This window comes from Canis lupus, chromosome 31 (genome assembly GCF_011100685.1).
Source record: "Canis lupus familiaris isolate Mischka breed German Shepherd chromosome 31, alternate assembly UU_Cfam_GSD_1.0, whole genome shotgun sequence".
NCBI classification, from domain to species: domain Eukaryota; kingdom Metazoa; phylum Chordata; class Mammalia; order Carnivora; family Canidae; genus Canis; species Canis lupus.
The window spans coordinates 35,644,747-35,665,215 of record NC_049252.1 but is presented as its reverse complement, the minus strand read 5'-3'; the positions used below and the strand labels follow the sequence as shown (position 1 = coordinate 35,665,215).

The following is a 20,469-nucleotide window of genomic DNA, read 5'->3' as shown; positions in this document are numbered from 1 at the left end:
TTGAGTGCTTGAATTTGGATTTTCTTCCTGTAGCTACAGCAGGCCAGGGGAAGTGTTTAGGCTGGGACTGATCCAACCCAGAGAGAAGGTGGTTTCAAGGTGGGAGAAGCAGACAGCCAGGAGATGAATAAGGGAGCCAACTCAAGAGCCTAGAAGACAGATCATGAGAACAACTCTGGTGAAGGGGGTACAACATGAGGTCCCTAGAAGATAGAACTAAAATGACTGATGACCCATTGAGGATGGGGAACCAGGGAGTGGGAAGAGGTGAGAATGACTTGGTTTCCCGCCCAGGGTGTGGATGCGTGGCGCTGCCATCCACCAAGACAGAGAAGGAAGTAAGAGCAGGATCAAGGGAGAGGCACAGCAAGAAAATAATGGGCAAGGTTTCCAAATTTGTTTTTTAATGGTATCTTCAGGTTATAAAAATATATTTAGGAAATACATAATTTGCAAAAGAACAGTTTAAATCACCTATAATTCTTCCACAGATAACTTCAACTTTTTAGTGCATTTCTTTCGAGTGTTTGGGGTATGTGTGTGTACATTTAAAATGGTGATCTTACTACATAGACAATTCGTATCCTTTTTCTCTTAATCACTCTCTGACCTTAAAATTATTTAAAAATATATATATATTTATTTATTTTTAGAGAGGGTGCATGCGAGTAGAGGAGGGGCAGAGGGAGGGAGTCTCAAGCTGATTCCATGCCCAGCACGGTGCCTGACTCAGGGCTCGATCCCAGGACCCTGAGATCACGACCTGAGTGGAAATCAAGAGACAGATAGTTCACTGACTGATCCATCCAGGAGCCCCTAAAACAGGTTTTTAAAAGTTACCTTGTATTCCACCCTATAGATATGTGGCAGTTAGTTTATTCCTTTACTTCTGGACACTTGGACCATTTCCACTTTTTTCCACCTTGAAAAACACAACAATGTATATGTTTGTAATAAGTCTCTATCCAAGTTTCAATAAAAGAGTTTAAAAATATTTAAATAACCAAACTACAGGGACACATGGGTGGCTCAGTCAATTAAGCATCTGCCTTGGCTCAGGTCATGATCCCAGAGTTCCAGAATGGAGCTCCACATAGGCTCCCTGCTTGGCAGGGAGTCTGCTTCTCCTTCCCCCTTCTGCTCCTCCTGCCTGTGCTCTCTCTCTCTCTCAATCTGCCAAATAAATAAAATCTTTAGAGAAAAAAAAAAAAAAAACAAATATAACCAAACTACAATATTTCTGTAGCAAAAAAAGAAAAACAAAGGCAACAAAAAACCCCTCAAAACCCCAAAACCTTGAAATTATATAAACATATACACAATAAAAGCTGAAGGCAGACTCCCAGTATGAGTGGGGCATGTAATCCTGTCCTAGAATCACGGAAGTGAAATAAGAAAAGTGAAAAAAAACAAACAAAACAAAGCAAAAACAAAAAAAAAAAAAAAACACAAAATGAACCACAAAGCTCTGAACTCCACATTTTTAGGGAAACTAGGAGGGAGAGATAAGCTGCAGACTTCAAAGAATGCACAGGAGCTGCCAAAAGCAGCTGAGTGAGGGCAGAGGTCCTGGGAAGAAATGCAGGGATGAAGGACAGCTCAAGGTCCTTGGTTCCAGCAGCATCCAGCCTTAGAAGGCACCAGAAGGAAGTCCGTGTCCACTGATGAGGCACTCACCCTGAAGTGTAAAAGTCCTGTTTCTTCTTTTCCTGGAAAAGAAGAGAAGCGTAAATGAGGCAGGTGGCCTTCCTCAGAGAATCAGAAGAGTTAGCACACATATGCTCCATATTTCCAGAGAACAGTCTGCCTCTCTGGCAGCAGAGAAAGAGGAAATATCAGAACCATGAAAGCCAGGGGGTTATGTGAAACCTGTGTGCTCTTTCCCTTGGAATGTCCTGCAGGCGGCTGGTCCCCAGCTTCCTGGTGAGTGAGTGAGTGAGTGAGTGGCTAAAAAAGAAATCAAGCAGAACTGATGAGCAGATGTTATAAGAAATAACATGTGGAATAGCGTGGCCGAGCTTACCATCTAATGAAGAACACTCCAGAAAAAGGTATTCAGAGAGCAGATGCACAAACTTGAGTGTGCATTTCATCGCAAATGGAAACAAAAAAAAGACAATTCATTGAAGCAATTCGTCTAGTGAAGGAGGCCCATAACGAAGAAATGCATAAAGGTGGGAAGGATGGCAAAATAAGAGGAGGAGATAAAATTCTAACTGACTGAACTCACGAAAGACACAGAAGAAAAACACAAAGCCACCAGACGATGCACCAGGGAAAAGAGATGCTCATGAAAATATAGTAAATAACAAGACAGGTAAAAATGAGGTCAGTAAAAAATTTATGGAAATAAAGCAATATTTTTAAAGTATTGTAAAATGATGGCTATAGAAGACAAGCCAGGTGGAGTTAACACAGGCATAATTGAAGTTCACATTAAGAGCAGGGAGGGGCTAATGCAGTGGATCAGAAGAACCATTTAACATTTCTTGACCCCAAATGGTCAGCATGAGACATGTCCTAGTTATAAGGCTTTAGAGATAAGAGTCTTTGGGGCACCTGGGTGGCTTGTCAGTGAAGCGTCTGCCTTTGGCTCAGGTCATGATCTTGCGGTCCTGGGATCCAGCCCTGAATCACGCTCCCTGCTCAGTGGGGAGCCTGCTTCTCTCTCTTCCTCCACCCTCCCTGTCCCCTGCTTGTGCTTACTGTCTCACATATGCTCTCTGTCTCGATCTCTCCAGAATAAATAAATGAAAATAGTAAAATCTTTAAAAAAAAAATTACAAAGAGTCTTCAGGACAGCTAGGGAAAAAAAAGGTCAAGTCATGTCAGATAGGAAGGGGATAGAGCGCTGGTGTCAGTTTCCCCCAAAGCAATGTTCAAATCCAGAAGGCAGGAATGTCATGCCATAAGGTATGAGAGAAAGAGAGAGAAAGCAAAATGAAGCTTTTATACAAGCCAAACTTTAAGTTTAAAGGCCACAAAATGGTTTTTAAGAAGCAAGGACTCAAGAGATACTGTTCCTGTAAGCCCTTTGTGAGGAAATTACCAGAAAGAAGTTTTTTCCCCAATCCAGAGGTAGGTGGGGAGGCTGGCAAACAAGATGGTGACACGCAGAGTGCAGGTGCCAGCAAGCTGGAAGGGAATACAGTGTTTCTATATCCTGGGTGATGTTGGAACAATACAACAAACCAGAACCACAGAGGGAAGCAGGAAGGCAAATACAAGGTAGAATGAATCCAGTGATTCTCGTCTGTAGCGGTTGAGAGCCAAAAGAAATCAAATGGGGCTGCAAACCAAGCAAGAGAGGCATGCGTATTCATCGTGGTACTGAGGTCACTAAGTGAGGTGATGGCTGAGAGGGAGGGCAGGGAGGAAATGCTCACCTTGGGGAGGCTCCCATAGGCTGGGACAAATGTAAGACCAAGGGACTTCCCCTCTGCCATTATATAAAGCTGTAATTATAAAGGCAACAAAAAGGAAGAGGCTCCCTGGAAAAAAAGAAATACAACAAGGGGAACCTGGGTGGCTCAGTGGGGTGAGCATCCGACTCTTGGTTTCGGCTCAGGTCATGATCTCAGGGTTGTGGGATGGAGCTCAGCACTCAGCTGCGAGTCTATTTGAGATTTTCTCTCTCTGCACCTGCCCCTGCCCCAATAAATAAATAAATCTTAAAAAAAAAAAAAAAAGAAGTGCACACAAAAAGGTAAAGCAAACCTTTCTTTTTACACAGTGAAAGAAACAACCTGTACAAACGTGGGCATAAGCCCACAGGACACACAGGGCGGAAACAAGGTCATCTTGTCGTGGGAATGAATGCAACTGGTTCAAGTCCTTTACTTAGAAAAGAAAAAATAAATAAAAGATTTGTTGAATGCGTCATCAGAAAAACTCCACTCTGGGTGATCTGGAAAGGGCAAAAATACAGGGGATGGACATAGCCCAGCAGGCCACCGCAGCCAGGAAATAAGCTCTGGGGTCTTAGAAGTAGTCAAGGAGACATTAGATAGAACTTAGATAACACCTAAGCCAAAAGGCTTTTTACATGCTACGAAGAGGCGTACTTCTCCTTATTTGTTAGTGGGTGATTCCTCACGAATGTGTAATCGATAATACAACACGTATGGACAAAGCCATAGAACAGCGCTGTTTCTAAAGCGGACATGTGATGAGCTCTATAGAAGCACACAGATGACGGGATGCCCGGGTGGCTCAGCGGTTGAGCATCTGCCTTCGGCTCATGTCGTGACCCCGGGGTCCTGGGATCGAGTCCCGCATCGGGATCCCCGCAGGGAGCCTGCTTCTCCCTCTGCCCATGTCTCTGCCTCTCTCGTGAACAAATAAATAAAATCTTACAAAAAAATCTCCCTCTGGTGAAAGAGGAAACAAGCTGAAATAGTCATAGTTTTTAGAATACAGTGATACCACATGTAAATTATGAAACAAATTAAAGCAGCACTCAAGGAAGACTTGATGCCACAAAGCTTTTATCAATGAAACAGAATGAAACCAAATGAATTAGGGGCTCTTCATCTTGGGGTTGTGAGTTTCAAGCCTCACGCTGGGTGTGGACCCTATTTAAAAAAAAGGAATCCTCAATCAAGAAACTAAAGCAGAGGGTGCCTGGGTGGCTCAGTCCAGTTGAGCGTCCAACTCTTGGTTCTCATTCAGATCATGATCTCATGGATTGTGGGCTGAGCCCTGACTCAGGGTCCAAGGGATTCTTTCCCTCTTCCTCTCCCTCTCTCTCTGCTCCTCCCCCTACTCATGGGCTCTCTTTCAAATAAAGAAAATCCTAAAAAAAAAAAAAAGAAGAAATGTAAGCAAAAAGAGATTCACAAAACAGAAATGAGTAACAGCAGTAAACAGTAGAATTGATCCTTAAAACCTTTAAATCAGATTTTTTTAAAAAAGGTTTTATTTACTTATTTGTTTGAGAGAGAGAGAGCAAAATAGGCAGAGCAGCAGACAGAGGCAGAGGGAGAAGCAGGCTCCCCACTGAGCAGAGAACCCGACATGGGACTTGATCTCAGCACCCCGGGATCATGACCTGAGCCAAAAGCAGACACTTTACTTACTGAGCCACCCAGGAGCCCCGATCCTTAAAACCTTTACAAAAATAGACCCTTAAAACAATAAAGTGGTTAAGTCATGAGCTACCTTGATATAATAAAAAGATACATAAAGTGAGGAATGAGGGAAAAACAAGTTACAAAAACTGGAAAAATGGGGAAAGGAATCATAAGACTGTTATGCTTAACTTTTAAGTATAACTTGGAACCCTGGGTTAAAATGCATAATTTTATAAGATGTAATTTATCAAAACTGATTTTATGTTTAAAAGATTTTATTTATTTATTTATTCATGAGAGGCACAGAGGGAGAGGCAGAGACACAGGCAGAGGGAGAAGTGGGCTCCATGCAGGGAGCCCGATGTGGGACTTGATCCCTGGACCCCGGGATAATGCCCTAAGCCGAAAGCAAGGCTCAACCACTGAGCCACCCAGGTGTCCCATCAAAACTGATTTCAAAATAAAGAGAAAATCTAAGCAGCTTATTTCCATAAAACACATAGAGAAAGGTACCAGGTGCTAGTTTGCAAAAGAGTATTATGCACAGAGAATTCTAAGGAAATTCTACCAAGCTTTTATTTTTTTAAAGATTATTTATTTATTTATTCATGAGAGACACACAGAGAGAGGCAGACACAGGCAGAGGGAGAAGCAGGCTCCCTGTGGGGACCCCAATGCGGGACTGGACGCTGGGACCCTGGGGTCACGCCCTGAGCCGAAGGCCATTGCTCAACCACTGAGGGACCCGGGTGTCCCTAAACTTCTAAAGAGTGAATAATTTCATTAAGCTCTTCCAGATCTCAGGAAAAAGGGTAAAAGACCCAAATTATTTTCACGAAGTGAGCATAGCATTGATAACACCTGACAGACTGCAGAAAAAGAAAGCCACAGACAAAACACAGTTGTGAATATGGTCAGGAAAACGTTAGGGAAAACAGGAGCAAACAGAATCAAAAAGCACTAAAAGAAAAATACATCACAATAACACAATAACAAAGGTTATTCCGAAAACATGAATGGTTCACTGTTAGGAAATCTGGTAGTATAATTCACAAAGTTATGAACTATAAGGACAGAAATGATATCTTCCATAGACAATAAGAAAGTACCTGACAAAATTGTAAAATTTATGATAAAATTCTTGTTTTTTAAGATTTTATTTATTTATTCATGAGAGACACACAGATAATGGCAGAGACACAGGCAGAGGGAGAAGCAAGACTCCACACAGGGAGCTCGATGTGGGACTCAATCCCAGACCCCGGGATCATGACCTGAGCTGAAGGCAGATGCTCAACCACTGAGCCACCCAGGTGCCCCTATCAGAGCTCGATGTGGGGCTCAATCCCATGACCCTGAGATTAAGAGTCAGATGTTCAACCGACTGAGCCACCCAAGTTGTCCCATATAGATTTATTTTAAGGAACTGGTTCATATAATTGTGGAGCCTGGCAAGTCCAAAATGCAGCGCAGCCAGGCAGGCTGGAGACCCAGGGAGTTAAAGTGGCAGCTTGAGTCTGCAGGCTGTCTGGAGGCAAAATTCAGTCGTTTTCTCTTAAGACATTCAACTAATTGGACAAAGCCCACCTGCAGACTAAGGGGTAATGCACTTTATTCAATATCCACTACTTTAAATGTTAAGCTCATCTAAAAAATATCTTCCCAGCAACACTGACACAAAATTAACCATGAGAAATGGATACTTCTTCAACATAGTAAGTTGTACCTTTCTCAGACAATAGCATCAGGTTTTAAAGTCAGGAATGAAATAAGATAGTCTTTACTATTTAACACTCTACTGAAAGTACTAGACAATGTAATATGACAAGAGAAAGGAATCAGAGGTGCAAATATTGGAGAGCACAAAGGGAAACTATCACTATATATGACACATACACCTGCAAAATCCAAAATAGTCACCTGAAATATCTCAAAGGAATTCACTAAGAAGCAGGATACAAAATTAAAATACAGAAACAGGCAGCTTTCATATTGACAAACAACGAGGAGGTAGGAGATTTAATGGCAGAAAAATCTCATTTGCAATAACAACAACAACAAAAGATTAAATGCCTAGAAATAAATTTAACAAGAAATTGGCAAGACCTAGGCCAAGGAACAAAAACGAGAAGTAAATGAATAGAAGCACGTTTCCTCTTCTTGGAGAGGATGCCTTAACCTCAGAGAGGTGTCAAGGTCTCCCTAAGTTCAATTGTAAACGTATGTGATTCCAATAAACATCCCAATACGCACTGGGGAGGGGAGCATCTATACAAACTGATTCAATTGTTTGTGAAAAAAGAACAGGGTCACCTGGGTGGCTCCGTCGATGAAGTGTCTGCCTTCGGCTCAGGGCGTGATCCCGGAGTCCTGGGATCGAGCCCCGCATCGGGCTCCCTGCTCAGCAGGGACCAGAGCCGAAGGCAGACGCTTCACCGACAGAGCCACCCAGGCATCCCAAGCCCCTGTTTATAAGTCTTATAAAAAAAAACTTGGAGGTGGGAAGACGTTTCTAACAGACTTACATCCAGAAGGCTTATCAAAAACATTTTGTAAATCTGAGTATGTGTGAGGGCACACACCCTTCTCAAAGGGAAAAGCAAAAAAACCCCCAAGCCTAACAAATTCAGTCAAAAGCCATGACAAACCGACAAAGAAAACTGCAACTGATAAGCACCCCCAACCTTTTTGAGACATAACCATCACCCCTGTGCGGCTTATGGGGTGGGCACCTGGCCGAGCATGCTACGAAGATTAGCTCAGTTCATGTGTCTACCGCCCCTGTGAGGCAGCATTCGCATGAACACCGTTCTGCAGCTGGGAAATGCAAGGAGGAAGGGTTAATTTGCCCAAATCACACAGAGAGTTATGAAGTTAACGCGTAAGGAGACCTCCGTGTGGAAAGCCTGTAATATGTACACCAATATATCTATGGGGTGGTTTCCTAGAAATCGACCAACAGCCCTATGGAAAAATGGGCAAAAGATATCCCAAGTTGCTCATCATAAAAGATCTGCAGTTTAGAACTACACTGAAATATGTCCTTCTCCACCCGTCAGCTTGGCAAAAATTTCCAAGTTTCACCACCAGCTTCTTGATGAGAGAAGAGGAAAACAGGCACACTCATGCATGACTGTGGGAGCGTAATTTGGAATAATCCTTATAAAAGGCAATTTCACAGTGCTCATGGGGATTATAAATGCAGCTGTCGTCCGACCCAGCAGTTCCCCTCCTGGAAACACATCCCCGCCACATAATGATGTTTGCATAAGGTTATTCATTGCAGCCACATCTATAGAAGCAAAAGATGGCAAACAACCCAGATGAAGTCATCAAGGGGCCAGTTACATAAAGAATGGGACAGGCGCACCGTGGATATGACGCATCTGGGAAAAAACATACAGAGCAACCTCCCAAAGGTAAATTATGTGGGGGGGGGGGGGGTGGGAAGAAGAAGAAAGCAGAGTGGTGTATATAGTTTGTTACGTCTTTATATTACAAGAGAGAAAATAAACACATATGCTGATTAGCGCCTAAAGATAAATCGGGAGGCGATGGCAAGTTACCTCGAGAAGACGATGGGTCAGGAGTACAAAGAAGAATTCTCGCCATATGCTGTTCTGATTTTTGAACCCTGTAAATATATCATGTATTCAAAAGAGTAAGTGGAGAAACACAACAGCTCCAACATTGTGTCTTATACCATAACAGGAATTAAAAAAAATAAGGACATAAAAAAAAAATAAGAACGTAAGATACAAAGCACAAATATCAGAAAGGAGCTAAGATTACCATCATTTGCAGGTGACATAACTTTATTCTTGGAACCTCCCCACACACACCCTGATATTTGTCAGCAGAACAAAATTAACTAGAAACAGTAAGTTTACTAATGTGGTCAGTTACAGAATCAACAGGGAAAAACAGGTGCTTTCAGATACATAAGCAATAATCAATATTCTTTCTTTCTTTTTTTTTTTAAAGATTTTATTTGTTTATTCATGAGAGACGCACAGAGAGAGGCAGAGACACAGGCAGAGGGAGAAGCAGGCTCCCTGTGGGGAGCCCGACATGGGACTCGATCCCAGGACGCCGGGATCACACTCTGAGCTGAAGGCAGATGCTCAACCACTGAGCCACCAAGGCATCCCAGCAATAACCAGTTTTCAAATGTAATTTAAAAAATCTCATTCACAGGGCTCAGCAGAGAGCCTGCTGCTTCTCCTTCTCCCTCTGCCCCTCTCCCTACTTGTGCGCTCTCTCTCTCAAATAAAATCTTAAAAAAGAAATCTCATTCATAAGGACAACAGAAAACTCAAAACCCTTGTGAATTAAGTTATCAAGAAATCGGTGTGGATCGACATGAAATGAAGCCCACTGGGGGACTGCGACAGAGGACAAATCCAGACAGAACTACTTGTTCCAGGGGATTCAAGGCCTCCCGCTCACAACGACGTAAATTCTCCCTGAATTTTTCCGCATATACATTCAGTATGATTCCAAAACAAATCTCAACTGGATGATTCCAGAGACATCATCCAATATTTCTAAAGGACATCCAGGAGGATAAAGTATATAACATCGCTTGTGTGAGAGGACTACCTTCTCACGGGGGGTGGGAGCGGGTGTTTTATATATTAATCATATATTAATACTAATTATATTCATCCTCCTTATACTAAAATCACATTAGTAAAGGACAGTCACAAAAGCAGTGGGCGCAGGTGCAAAGGCAGGAACACGCCTGGATAAGAAGAGTCCAAAAATGGCCCTTAGTAAATGCAGCAATTTAGAAAATGCTAAGAGGTCGCCAATTAATGAACAGGCTCAAGCCCATTGACCAATCACGTAGCATGCACAGCACAAATATGTCATTTAGAAACATGGAAGTGGGGGCGCCTGGGTGGCTCAGTCGGTTAAGCGTCTGGCTCTTGGTTTCGGCTCAGCTCATGACCTCGGCGTGGTGAGATGGGCCCTGAGTTGGGCTCGGTGCTCAGTAGGGAGCTGGCTTGAGATTCTCTGCCTCACTCTTCCGTGGCCCCGGTCACTCATGGTTTCTTTCTGTCTCAAATAAGTGAATAAATCTCAAACAAAAAAACACAGAAGCAGCTCCAGAGCAAACAAAATTTGCACAATAGGACCTAAAGTTGGGTAGGGGCGCGGCTGGGGACCGCTGCTTTTGTGAAAAGCATCCTGAGATTACTTGAATTTTTAATAATGATGTCGATGTAGGATTTGAATAAAAATAATTAAAAATCCCTAAATGATTCCTATCATCCAGGATCCCCACTTCTAGGAGTCACAGGTTACTGTGAATGTAATTCACTCGCTAGATTCTTGTATTTTATACACACATCCCGATTAGCATATTTCTCTTTAAAAATGGATGTAATACGGGCATGTCATTCAGCAAACCACTTCTCTCTCTCTCTCTCTCTCTCCATTATTTCTGGGCTTGTCCACATTTCTGTTTCTTTAGGATAGATTCCAAGAGAAGTATCGATTCAGGGACGATGTGGGTGCTTTTGGGCTCTCTGTAATGAGTGCCCCAGCTTATACCCCTCGTCAGCCCAGCAGGAAACGGTTCACCTCTTAGGCATCTATTCATCATTAAAGCTGTGCTCACTTGATTTCTAACTATGTAAGCATTTTGCAGACATTGTAAGATTGATCCTGTTTCTTGACCACTCGCGTCCCACTTTTGCCAGCTTTTGCAGGCTTTGCTTCCGGGCTCTCAGGTTCTTTGGGGTTTTAAGGGTAGCAGGGGTTTGTTTTTAATGAGGCATGGTTAGCAGGAGCAGAAGAGACTGTCCTGAAGTAGATCCCGGGAACCAGAAGGCATGGCATGCACGCAGGGCTGTGTGGGGAGCCACCAGGGACGCCTGGGAGGCAGGAGGAGGAGGAGGAGGAGGAGGAGGAGGAGATTCCATGAGCCTTCACTGTGGCTTGCAGAGGGAAGAATGGGTAAGGCAGGGTAGAGAGGCTCGGGTTTGGCTAGGGCACAGGGACAGTCATCCTTTGTTGCCTGGTATCTGACCCTGGGGGAGATGTGGGCAGGGGACAGCGGCCCAGAGTGTGGCTGTGGGTTCTGGACCACCGGCTTGCATCTGCAAGGTCCGCACCCAAATGTGTGGTTTACTCTGCAGTGAGCTGCTTGCTTTCTCTGGGAATTCTGCTAACTCTGGGAGTCCAGTCTCTCTGTGGCCAGCAAGGTCCCACATGTGGGAGCGTCAGAATACAGAAAATAAAGACATGGGTAATACATCTGACTTACCGGTATGAAATTTTTATATGCAATGGACAGCAGGCCTTTTTTTTTTTTTTTTTTTTTTTTTTTTTACCATGATGAGAGCCTATGGACTCTCATCCTGTGGGTGGGAGCATCTTTGCTCCAGACCTCTTGAGTTCTCTGAATATGTGCCCTTGCCTTCCACCCTGCAGCTTAAAAAATATTTTTAGTAACATGTCTACCTACCTGATGGGGCCCGATCCGAGGATGGAATGTCAGTGCACCCGATATGTCTGGCCAGAACTCCCTGTTCATCAAGCGTTAGCTTCCACCCTTATATTTGTAAATATACAAATATATATTTGTAAGCGTGTAAATAGGTATCTCCTGCAATATTTTCCCTTATAGCATTTTTATTTAAGCACACGTCAGTTTTAACTTTTTTTTTTTTTAAATTTTTATTTATGATAGTCACAGAGAGAGAGAGAGAGAGAGAGAGGTGCAGAGACACAGGCAGAGGGAGAAGCAGGCTCCATGCACCGGGAGCCCGACGTGGGATTCGATCCCAGGTCTCCAGGATCGCGCCCTGGGCCAAAGGCAGGCGCTAAACCGCTGCGCCACCCAGGGATCCCAGTTTTAACTTTTAAAAACAGTATTTTCCCTTTCGATTCTCACATTTTAACCTTTATAAAGACAGCAGCACAACGGCTGAGATCATAGGTCTGGCGATCAGACTAACTGGTTTTTGAATCTGGACCTGCCAGTGAGTGAGAGCCTGGAGCATTCATGGCACCCCCCTGTGACTCAGTTTCCTTCCCTCTGCGGCAGCCAAATAAGACAGGCCAGGTGCTGGAAACGTGTATTTGGGGATCATCCCCAAGGTTCACTATAGATCTCTAGCCTGCATACTTTAAACATTCTATCTTAGAGCAGGATGGAGGAGTAAACACCCCTGGGTAGTTGCTGGGTATAGTTTAATTACATGCCGACGCTTGATGAAATTTGCCAACAAATGCACAGAACAACAAAAAAATAAAAGCACAAATGTCATTCCACAAAGTTTCACAACACCACCACCTAGTGACAGGCATACAAAACCACAACTGCAACGTCACCCATAGCTTAAGAATGGCAAAATGATAAATCTGTGTAAAAAAATAAAATAATATAAAATTAGAGCACCTGGGTGGTACAGTTAATCCCCCAGGGTCCTGGGATCAAGCCCCACACCAGGCTCTCTGCTCAGAGGGGAGCTGGCTTCTCCCTCTGCTCTCTCTCTCTCTCTCTCTCTCTCTTTCTCACATGAACCTTCAAGCAAAATCTTTAAAAAGAAAAGCATGAAGCTGAAATCAAATGATCTTTTTCATTAATGGAAAGCAAACCTCCTATTCTCCTTCTCCAGTGACTATACTGCTTCACTTCCTAAAGGTTTGAAATTCCCCCCCCCCCCCCCCCCCCCCCCCCCCCCCCCCCGCTTATCACCAAACCTAAGTGTGTTTTTACAAGGTTTGGTGCAGCAGCCAGATCACAGCTCATGAGTGACATCTGTCTTCATGATTTCTGCTCCCCCAAAGTTGGCAACATCCTGCTCTAGAAACTGACCCACTCAGGTGGACCCTTATGCTCCTGGAAAGCACGGCTAGCAGCGCCTGGCGAGACAATGTGGTGCAGAGGTTAGCTCGCAGGTGGATGGACTGGGGTCTATGCCCAGGCAGATACTTTTCGGGCTGGGGGTTCCTGGGCATGTGTTTGTCTGCTGGATTCGGAGAACACCATCTCCTTGCAGGGTGAATGTGGCATGAGCACCCCATCCGGCCACAGTCCGTCCCCAGGATGAGACTGACACCCCGTCCAATCTTTATGACCCCCTTAAACATGCTTAGCTGTACCTGGTCTCTTCCCACTCCTGAGGGTTCTCACGTCCCCAAGTACTGTATTCTCCTCCCATTTTACATTGCAGTGATCAGGCCAAGACTCTCCCTACAGTTTTATCTTCGACGCTTTCCAGGAATCTATTTTGTGGCAGCAGAGGCAAGTGGATCATGACTCGTCACGGGCAGTAACTTCCAAAGCTTGACTTGAACAAAAGCGTTAAAACAGTACCAAACCCAACAAGTTGAAAGTATTATTTATTCAAACAAACCGAACTCTTTTATTTCCTTTCCAATGGTATACATCTTAAATTCGTGGGGCATATAAGTAGAAAAATAAGATTATTTTTTAGAAAACTCGAGTTTTGAGGCGCCCACCAGCCAGGGCTGCAGATGCAGAGCCACTTCTGAAGTGGGGTGCATACCTCTTTCACCCCAACTGCTGGCCTAGCACAGCTTAATTTTAAATCAACATGGCATGCCAAAAACAGAGGGAAAGCCCCAGAGGGGAACAACAAACTATCTTATTTAGGCCTTTTCAGAAATGAAAGTTGCACACATTAATACATTCTGCAAAGCACCGCTGCTAAGTGAGCACTGCTTCAGAGGGTGAGGTCTGTGAGCTCCTCGGCCACAGCAGACCCCCACCTCCACCCCCCCACCCCCCCACCAAGGCAGCAGCAAAGACGTCCTTCTTAAGAAAAAATAAGTCATTGCTTTCAGGGACTGAACATGGGGATTTTCAGCTTGCAGTCTATTTAACTGCACGGATTAACAGAAATAGCAGGAAATACCTCCTCGTCGATTATAGAAATTCGGCTTTTGTGAGCCCATGGCCAATCCCACTCATTTCAGCTGATTCCTGACGTCCAGAACTTTCCATCATCATGCAGTTCCCCTCACGTGATCCACGCACTTCCAAGGCCAAACAGGATTTCCGAGCTCGCCGACAAGAACGTGTGACATGGGACGCACTAGATGACACATTATCACCACTGAGGCAAAGGAGAAAAAGCAATTCCAAGTTGTTACCCCTAGCGAGAGAGAACACAAAGTTGTGTAAGAAAAATGGAATTATGGGAGTGCATTTTTGGTGATTTTCACTATAGATGATGAACAGATGCTTTAGCTTTGGTTTTTTAATCTCCAAAAGATCATCTTTTAATGTGTTTTTAACCTTCATTCAGAAGCATTAACTTCAAAATTGTAAGGCTTGTGTGAAACTTTACTTCAATAGGTAGACAGGAGCCAGCGAAAAGCCTTGCTTTTATTGGAAACTTTCAGAGACCCATACATAGAGCATTTCCTGGAGAAAAAGTAATAAGTCCTGCCCTCGGGAGACACCTGCCTTCTCACGATACGCTGGTCAGTGCATGTGCCATGGAAAAAGTACATATATTCCAACCTAAGTGTAGCAAATCCTATGGAAAAACCCCAACGGTAAAGAAGGCTGGATTTCAAAGATGCTCAAGGTTTCTTTTTTTTTTTTAAGGTTTTATTTATTTATTCATGAGAGACACAGAGAGAGAGGTAGAGACACAGGCAGAGGGAGAAGCAGGCTCCCTACAGGGAGCCCGATGTGGGACTTGATCCCAGGACCCAGGGATCCTGCCCTGAGCTGAAGGCAAACGCTTAACCACTGAGCCACCCACAGGCATCCCGATGCTCAAGGTTTCATTTCTCCCCATCATGACACCATTCTAGAAATCTCTTTTGTAAACCCATCATTTGTAATTATATATCATTGTAAATCGATATTGGAGGACACCCGTGTGTCACATACAATTTCCACTTTACCAGCTCATCCACTTTTGATCCTGTACAAATAACTCTCCCTCTGCAAAGGGAGCTGACCCATCTCCTCACCGCCCTGCAGGCGTGGACAAACCCTGATCAGCAGACTTTTAGAGGTGAGACAGGGATTTTACTGACACCTTTGCTGTATCCTGAGAGGCCAGCTGGGCACAACTACACTCACAGTTTGGGCAATGGTGCCCAACAAGTACCCAAGGGCTTTCAGGGACACGTGGTGGCCCTCAAGCATCAAAGGTCAGGTACCCAGGAGCCGTCCTTGCAGGCTAGGTCTGAATTTATCAGGAATCTATATGTGCCTCCTACCCCAGTCCTTGGCTACAGGGAGGTCTTTAAGACCAAATGTGCTGCAAAAATCACATGGTACAACGTAGTTTAGAAACATAGGTCATCTGGGCATGCCTGGGTGACTCAGGGGTGAAGCATCTGCCTTCGGCTCACGGCGTGACCCCGGGGTCCTGGGATCGAGTCCCGCATCCCGCATCCAGGTACCCAGGAGCCTGCTTCTCCCTCTGCCTGTGTCTCTGCCTCTCATGAATAAATAAGTAAAATCTTAAAACAAAACAAAACAAAACAAAAAACCCACAGGTCATCTGAATGTAATACTCAGAAGAAGCCCAGAGAATGCTCAGGGGTAGGAACACTGTATTGATTGGTTGAGGACACATGTCCTTGATACTCAGAATTACCCCCAGTAACTCATGTGACTAGAGGTTTTGCAGACACACTGGTGTCACAATATGGCTGACCCACCCCAGGATGACACTCGTACCAAACCAGGGCATGTTCCCAAGCCCCGGCTTGCGTTCACTAGGACACCAGGGGAGCCTAATGACGTTTGCTGATTCTAACTAGGACCAGGGTGAGCTCCAGGATGGCACGGCCCTGTGGGATGCCACAAGGCCACACTGATGTATGGGGGCTCAGGGGCTGACACTTGTTTCTGCAAGTGTCTCTGACAGCAGGTGTTCCAGAGAACAAATGAGGTCAGGAACCTGTCACATTCTTTCTGAATCAGTGGGTTGCCCTGGCAGGGTTGGGTGGATACGGCTCTGAGTCGCTCTGGCTTTCAATGCAACTATCAGATGCTCAGACCCCAAAGGTAACTGCCAACTACCTGCTCTGGCTTCAGCTTTTTTTTTTTTTTTTTTTTAAAGATTTTATTTATTTATTCATGAGAGACACACAGAGAAGAGACACAGGCAGAGGGAGAAGCAGGCTCCTTGCAGGGAGCCTGACTTGGGACTTAATCTAGGGTCTCCAGGATCAGGCCCTGGGCTGCAGGCAGCACTAAACCGCTGTGCCACCGGGGCTGCCCTGGCTTCAGCTTTTTGTCCCTGACCTATAAACTTCCCAGTGTGTAACCCTGAACCTACAGCCTAAGGACCATGACTTGCTTGGGACTTCATGCGTCCCTAGTTGTGTTAGAATGCAGGTATTCTAACTACGTCTGTCTGCAAAGCAAGTTTCTCTTTGACAAACTTCAAATCCTGAGAGGTTCCTTTGGAACATTCCTGAAAAATAGGGGTGTGAAAAAAAATCATTTCCACCGTTGGAGTTGAGTTGCCTAGCACACCCTGGAACGTCCTCATAGTTCGCCCAGACCTTTGCAGTCATCTGTTGACCAAAGGATATGACTTCCTTCCCCACCTCCCTTCCCACATTCTAGAACTTTCCAAGGCCCAACCATCCCCTTCCCTGTTCTTCGAATGAACCAATCTTCACCTGGCTCGGGTAATGGGACGCGTAAGTCACATTCTCACTTTGTCTGTGTTGACATCCGACAGATGACTGCAGCTCAAGTACTCCTGAAGTTCGGCCTTTGCTGCTGCGTAGAATAAACCACATCTCCAGCTGACACAGCAGCTTTACCGGTAAGAGAAATCTGAGGACTCCTGGAGTTAATTCAAGCAACTTCTCCAGAACAGCTACTTCTGCTTATTTCATCCGCATACTTTTGATTACGTTTTTATTTTCCTTCCCTGCTCTCAAAATGCATTTTTCCTGCTTGCCATTTAATTGATAAACTGCCATTAAGTCCAAATTTGAAATTCTTAAAACCCACTAGGAAAGGTACACAATAGCGTCTGCTGTTGTGGAGTTTCCTTGGCTCCACAAGTCTAGTGTCTCCCCAATTTTACATTTTAAGATGTTTAGTTGTTTTTCCTAAAAAAGAAAAAAAAATCAGTGGCAAGCGTTTTGTCTGTAATCTTCTAATAAGTTTGTGCAGGACAAAAAGCACACTTCAGTCCACCCAAGTATCTGGTTTTCACTAAGAAGGAGAGGTTGGTGAGACTCGATCGGTATTGCTTATGGAACAGGCTTTTTTTGGGGGGTGGGGAGCAGTGATTTATTCCCCGTGACATCGCGTGGCCCTAAGCCAGAACTTAGAACTGAACCTCGCTTGGCAATCCACCATGCAGGAACCTGGGAGGAGGAGCGTGACAAATTTTCATTTTGCACAGGAACCTATTAAATTATGGAATAGTCCTCTCTCACTTCTTCCATACGTTAATGCGATCCCTAAATCAGAACAACTTGCAAAATCTATTACCCGAGCTCTACGGAGCTCTTGATGCTGCACTGCTGGGGATTACTTCCATAATCTTGAACCGTAACTGACCCCAAACTGATCTCACACCAAAAACTCTGCATCTCACAATGAGTCAGGTAAAATCCTTCCAAATGTTTGGGAGTAGAACGCGTTCCGGAAAACATTCCCAGAAGTCACATGCCAAGAATCTGTTTCTATAATGCCAGGTACTTGTTTTTTGGTTCAGAAGAAATACAACATAGTGTACAGTAAAGTATCACCTTATTAAAAAACAAAAAAACAACACACTGTTCACGAAGAAGCATCCATTTCTCATGGGCGAGTTGACAGGGTTTGACAAAGGCACAAAGCTAAATGCAGTTTTCAGGGAAGGACCGTCTTCCAGCATTTTCCACAGTAGGTTACAAGGTAAAAATGACACCCTCAGATGACTGCTACTTCCTTTCCTGTTCAAAGCAAGCCTCTTTGAAGGTTTTCCAAGCTCAGCATCGATTTACATAACTCGAGGAGGTAGGTGTCACTAACCAGGGTTTTGACTCAAAGTCCAATTTTCGACAGTAAGGCATGCCAGGAAAATGTCCCACATTCAATTGTCTGTTTCATTCTTGTTGCTAAGTTATGCTTTTGTAATTTAAGTATTTCCATTAAAATGTCACATCCAATGACATCTGAGATGAAAAGGTGGAGAAATCTGATATGAAATACAGAGCGTTATAGCAAACTTCATTCAAATTCCCTAGCTTGAAATCTGCCGTGCTATTATCATGTATTCTGGGAACAGCGCCTGCTGATCCGCTGTAGCAGAAACGTTCCCCAGCTCAGAAACCTAATACGAGAAACTGGAACAGAAGACGCCTGTGTGAAGGAATAAGCAGCCAAATGAACCAGGTCATCTCAGCAACTCCTTCCTTTTATTTCAAAGGGTCCGGATTTTCACAGCAAGTGGAAGGTCCACTCTGGGAGGGCTGCTTTCCCTTCTGTGTAAAGTGAACTACAAAATGGGATCCCATGAGGGGTGCCCGAGGGGCTCAGCGGTTGAGCATCTGCCTTTGGCTCAGGTAGTGATCCTGGGGTCCTGGGATCGAGTCCCACATTGGGCTCCCCTCAGGGAGCCTGCTTCTCCCTCTGCCTGTGTCTCTGCTGCTCTCTCTGTCTCTCATGAGTAAATAAATTAAAAATCTTAAAAAAAAAAAAAAAAAGGGAACCCATGAAAAAGCCCACAGAACTAGAGAATTAGACTTTCAGAGATTCCTAACTCTGAAATGTATTTTGAAACTACTACCACTCACCTAGCTGACACCAGACATGATAAGGAGCATCTGGTAACAGAACCCCATGTCAAGAAGGCCTCGTACACACCATACCCAAAGTGTTTTTTGAAGAGTATGCAGAAGGTTCATCTTCTTTTTCTTTTTAAGATTTTATTTATTTATTCATGAGAGACACAGAGAGAGAGGCAGAGACCCAGGCAGAGGGAGAAGCAGGCTCCCTGCAGGGAGCCTGATGCGGGACTCAATCCCAGGACCCCGGGATCACAGGGGGTCGAAGGCAGACGCTCAACCACTGAGCCACCCAGGGATCCCAGAAGGTTCATGTTCTAAGAGTCAACTCAAACCTTCTGTTGCTGGAGCGTCTGCAAGGACGCCGTGACATGTGTAAGTGATCCCATATCTCTTTGGTCATATATTCTTCAGTATGGACGTGCCCTGGTCCAGTGAGTGGAGCAAATGGCTGAAACACTCACAAGCAGCCTACCTTGAATATAAATGACAATCCAACCAGAAGAGATACTCCCGTTAGCCCCTCCAGTAGGCTTCTATCGTATATCCAACTCATCCCAATAGCAACGCAAAGCCAATGTTACACTTGGCACACAAACAAGAGAAGGGATATTGGCTTTGAACCCTTCTTCTAATTATAACTGATCACAGAAGGCTGACTACATCAAGTTAAGGATTCTGCTTTTTTTTTTTTTTTTTTTTTTTTTTGGCGAAGAAATGAATTTCTTCATCAAGTAAATGATAGTAAGGGGGAGGTTCCCCAAATAAGGAGAGCACTGGATACCTACCTCGTCGCCAAAAACTGAACATGCCAAAGGGAGGGAGCATGTGGGTCATCACCTCCACAGATATGTTTACGTGGATTCGGGCAGCTGGGCTGGAGTCTTGGGGTTTCTGCAAATGCAAACATACAGTCTGAAAGCGTGGAAGACGTTCCTTCAGGTCCTCCATGTGTCTTGTGGCTTCCTTCCCCCAAGAGTTGGTCAGAAGGCTGGGTGTTTAGCCATTTCCCCATTTCCCTCAAGGGTAACAATCAACCTACCTACAGAGATTTGGAAAAACAAACAACTAAGCTAGTGAAGTAGGATTTCTTTTTTCTCACCAAAACACGTTTGGTTAATTTTAAGTAAGAGCGGTGAGCATTTGACACAATGGCCCGCTTGGCAACAGAATGGCACCTGTTACCCTCGCCTGTTGGAAGGAGGGTTCCTTCAGGAGGGCAAGAGCTGGCACCAGGCTGCCTGCAGCCCCACCCGGGCACAGGGCCCCCCCGGCAAAGTCTCCACAGAGGTAACTTTTTATTTTATACCAAGACTACAGAAGCACCGAGTACAAAAGAGTAGGTTTCCTTCCCACTCTACCATGACAGGCAAAGGCTTTCCATCTTCTGAAGAGGCTGGTGAAGACTGTTGAGTGACGTTCCCCTCCAAAAGGATTCGGGCTCCCACTCAGAGCACAGAGAGACCCAGAACAAGGCTCTGTTTCCGACTCAGAAGCAGGCAGGACGGTGAGATCGTCAGGCCCCAGGCTGCTTCTCCTGCCACCACATTGTACACTCTGAGCCAAGCCAGGTTGAGGCCTGGTGCAAAATACCCTTAAATGCAATGAATACGAGCTTCCCATGAGCTAAGAGGAGGTATGAACCATATGC

The 20,469-nt window shown here is 44.6% G+C and overlaps 2 long non-coding RNA genes across 3 annotated transcripts in view; one reads left to right on the top strand and one right to left on the bottom strand.

The window, feature by feature from the left end:
• Window positions 1-20,469, top strand: part of LOC119867074 — a 37,652-nt gene that overhangs the window by 4,178 nt on the left and 13,005 nt on the right. For both annotated transcript variants that reach the window (XR_005382426.1, XR_005382427.1), the window contains exon 2: window positions 16,772-16,858. This is a non-coding gene — a long non-coding RNA (uncharacterized LOC119867074). The remainder of the gene's footprint in view (window positions 1-16,771; window positions 16,859-20,469) is intronic.
• LOC102153613 lies at window positions 1,223-20,120 on the bottom strand. The gene is made up of 6 exons (XR_005382425.1): window positions 19,607-20,120; window positions 13,967-14,206; window positions 13,191-13,313; window positions 11,548-11,634; window positions 8,639-8,706; window positions 1,223-1,709 (listed from the first exon to the last, which is right to left on the bottom strand). It is a non-coding gene; the product is annotated as an uncharacterized LOC102153613 (long non-coding RNA).